The sequence below is a fragment of the Echinops telfairi genome, unplaced genomic scaffold (genome assembly GCF_000313985.2).
Source record: "Echinops telfairi isolate 266 unplaced genomic scaffold, ASM31398v2 ScPeMD7_18;HRSCAF=68, whole genome shotgun sequence".
NCBI lineage: Eukaryota > Metazoa > Chordata > Mammalia > Afrosoricida > Tenrecidae > Echinops > Echinops telfairi.
In genome coordinates this window covers 32,179,112-32,183,058 of record NW_022103915.1, presented here as the reverse complement: position 1 = coordinate 32,183,058, position 3,947 = coordinate 32,179,112, and the positions used below count along the sequence as shown (strand labels likewise).

At 39.7% G+C, this 3,947-nt stretch overlaps 1 protein-coding gene across 6 annotated transcripts in view; it reads right to left on the bottom strand.

The window, feature by feature from the left end:
* The window catches only part of NUMB (NUMB endocytic adaptor protein), a 159,466-nt gene that overhangs the window by 81,149 nt on the left and 74,370 nt on the right, over window positions 1-3,947 (bottom strand). The window lies entirely within an intron of this gene.

The following is a 3,947-nucleotide window of genomic DNA, read 5'->3' as shown; positions in this document are numbered from 1 at the left end:
GGACAGGGCAAGATATGACAAAATAATAATTTATAAATTATCGAGGGCTCATGAAGGAGGGGGGAGCGGGGAGGGAGGGGAAAAAATGAGGACCTAATGCTGGGGGCTTAAGTGGAGAGCAAATGTTTTGAGAATGATGAGGGCAATGAATGTACAAGTGTGCTTTACACAATTGATGTGTATGGATTGTGATAAGAGTTGTATGAGCCCCTAATAAAACGATTAAAAAAAAAAAGAAAGTGAGGAATTGACACACTTGCTGATGAAGATCAAGGATTGCCGTCTTCAGCATGGATTACAACTCCATGTACAGAAAATCAAAATCTTCACAACTGGATCAAGGTAACATCGTGATATCCAGAAAAATGAATGAAGTTATCAAAGATTTTGTCTTGCTTGGATCCACAATCAATGTTCATGGAAATTGTAGTCAAGTGCTCAATCGATGTGTTGCATTAGGGAATCTGCAGTACAAGACCTCTTTAGAGTATTGAAAAGCAAGGCTATTACTTTGAGGATTAAGGTGCACCTGACTTGAGCCGTGGTATTTTCAATGGCTTCCATATGTATGTGAAAGTTGGACACTGGATAAAGAAGAATTAGTGCATTTGAATTGTTGTGTTGGTGAAGAATATTGAAAGTACCATGGATTTCCAAAAAGAACAAACCAATCTGTATTGGAAGGAGTACAACCAGAATGCTCCTTCGAGGCAAGGACTGTGCTACTTCATCTCAAGTACTTTGACAATGTTGTCAGGAGAGATTAGTCCCTTGAGAAGGACAACATGCTTGGTAAAGTGGAGGGGCAATGAAAAGGAAGAAGATTCTTGATGAAAAATAGACTGACACACTGGCTGTAACAATGGGCCAAATCATAAGAACAATTGTGAGGATGGTGTAGGACTGAGTGGTGTTTCATTCTGTTAATGTAAGGTCACTGTGAGTCAGAACTGACTTGATAGCACCTAACAATGTATCACATTTGAAAAAATCTGGGGCACAAGACCTCCTTAAAGTGGTGAAAGAACAAACATGTCACTTTGAGAATTAAGGTGTGCCTGACATAAGTCATGATATTCTCAATCATCTCATATGTGTGTTAAAATTGGACACTGAATAAAGAAAACTGAAGAAGAATTGATCTGTTTGAGTTATGATGCTGCAAAGAATACAGGAAAAAAGATGGACGGCAGAAGAAAAAAATGAATCTGTCTTGGAAGAAGTACAGCCAGAACACTCCTCATAAGCAAGGATGGTAAGACTGACTGTGTCTCATATACTTTGGACATGTTATCAAGAAGACCAGTCCCTGGAAACGGACATTATGCTTGCTAAAGTAGAGGGTCTGTGAAAAAGAAACAAACTATTAATAAAATGGACAAAACGGCTGCAAATGATTGGTTCAAACGTCACAGTGAGGATGGCACAGGATTGGGTCGTTTCATTCTGTTGTACATATGGTTGTTTTGAATTAAAACCAACCTAAAAGAACGGCTAATGATCAGAAACATCCTTTCATGTATCTGTTGGCTGCTTGACTGTCCTCTTTGGTGAAGTGTCTTCATGTCCCTTTAATTTTTTTATTGGGTTTTATTGTCTTACTATTGTTGAGATGTTGACATTTTCTATCGATTTTAGAGGTTAGACCCTAGACCCTTAACAGACATCTTTGCCAAAGAATTTTTCCCAGATTGTACTTTTTTTCTTCTGTTAGTAAAGGCTTTTGATGAACATATGACATATTTATCAGGAAATCTCGGTTATATAACTTATCTTCTGTCATTTGTGCATTTTTAGTTTGGTTTGGTAGGTCAAAAGCTAGGTCTCCTAGTTATGGCTTTATTTTCTAGGAATTTGATAGTGCTAGCTTTTGCATTTATGTCTTTGAGCTATTTTGAGTTAGTTTTTATTCATGATATCATGAGGTAAGGAACTTGATATATTTTTCTGTTTATAGACATACTGTTTTGTCGACACCATTAAAATTTTTTTTAAAATCATTTTATTAGGGGCTCTTACAACTCTTACCACAATCCATACATACGTCAATTGTGTAAAGCGCATCTGTATATTCATTGCCCTCATCTTCTCAAAACATTTGCTCTCCATTTAAGCCCCTGGCATCAGTTCCTCATTTTTTCCCCTCCCTCTCCACTCCCCACTCCCTCATGAACCCTTGATAATTTATAAATTATCATTTTGTCATATCTTGCACTGCCAGACGTCTCCCTTCATCCACTTTTCTATTGTCCATCCCCCAGGGAGGAGGTTATATGTAGATCCTTGTAATCAGTTCCCCCTTTCCAAGCCACCCTCCCTCCACCGTCCCAGTATCATCACTCATACCACTGGTCCTGAAGGGATCATCTGCCCTGGATTGCCTGTGTTCCCAGTTCCTATCTGTACCAGTGTACATCCTCTGGTCTAGCCAGATTTGTAAGGTAGAACTGGGATCATGATAGTGGTGGTGGGGGGGTGGGGGAGGCATTTAGGAACTAGAGGAAAGTTGTATGTTTCATCATTGCTACATCGAACCCTGACTGGCTCATCTCCTCCCCGACACCCTTCTGTAAGAGGGTGTCCAGTGACCTACAAATGGGCTTTGGGTCTCCACTCCGTACTCCCCTCTCATTCAAAATGATATTTTTTTGTTCTGATGATGCCCGATACCTGATCTCTTCGACATCTCATGATCACGCAGGCTGGTGTGCTTCTTCCATGTTGGCTTTGTCGCTTCTGAGCTAGATGGCTGCTTGTTTACCTTCAAGCCCCACATGCTACATCTTTTGATAGCTGGGCACCATCAGCTTTCTTCACCACATATGCTTATTCACCCGCTTTGTCTTCAGCAATTGTGTCGGGAAGGTGAGCATCACAGAACGCCGGTACCATTTATTAGAGACTGTTCCTTCTCCATGAAAAAGATTTTGACTTTCTGTCAAAGATCAGCTGTCCACAGACGGATGGATTTACCTCTGGGTTCTAAATCTTATTTCATTCGCCTATGTTTCTATCATTGTACCAAAACTCAGCTGTTTTTATTACTGTGGCAAAGGGGCAGTTCTACTGTGACTTATCAAATCTTTATGAGCTGGAATAGACTTGGTGGCAGTAGGTTCTGGGATTTGGGGAATCTAACCATGACATTACAATGTTATTTACATTATCAACTGAAATACAAAAACAAGTCAGAAGGAGCAAATAAAGACTAGCAACGCTCACAAAATTTCCCTTGTTTGATGAGAAGGATAAGTAAAAGCATTGCCATAATGGAAAAGGACTCTCTGGTGAAATTTCCCTGGGCATTTTCCTGCTAAAGCTTCGATTTTCTTAAACACCTTCATAGTAAGCAGATATCATTGTACTTTGGCTCTCCTAGAAGCCAAGTAAAATGTTTTGAACATCCACAAAAAAACTGTTGTCATGACCTTTGCTCTTTTGCTTTTAATAGATCATAGGCATGCTGCCCCTTTTTGTCAAGGGAAAAAATATTCAGCACTCCCCTGACAATTATAAATTTTCGTACTATAGACTATAATCTAGTATAAAGTGTCTCACTGCCATCTAGTTGATTCTGACTCATAGGGATCCTATAGGGCAGTGGTTCTCAACCTTCCTAATGCTACAACCCTTTAATACAGTTCCTCATATTGTGGTGAACCACCCCCAACCTTAAAATTATTTTCATTGCTACTTCATAACTGTAATTTTGCTAATGTTATGAATCGGGCGACCCCTGTGAAAGGGTCATTCAACCTCCAAAGGGGTCGCAACCCACAGGTTGAGAACTGCTGCTACAGGGCAAGGCAGATTTAATCCTGTGGGTTTCCGAGAGTGTAACTATTGTTTTAATTGTTTTATTAGGAGCTCATACAACTTTTATCACAATCCATACATACATCAATTGTGTAAAGCACATTTGTACGTTCATTGCCCTCATCATTCTC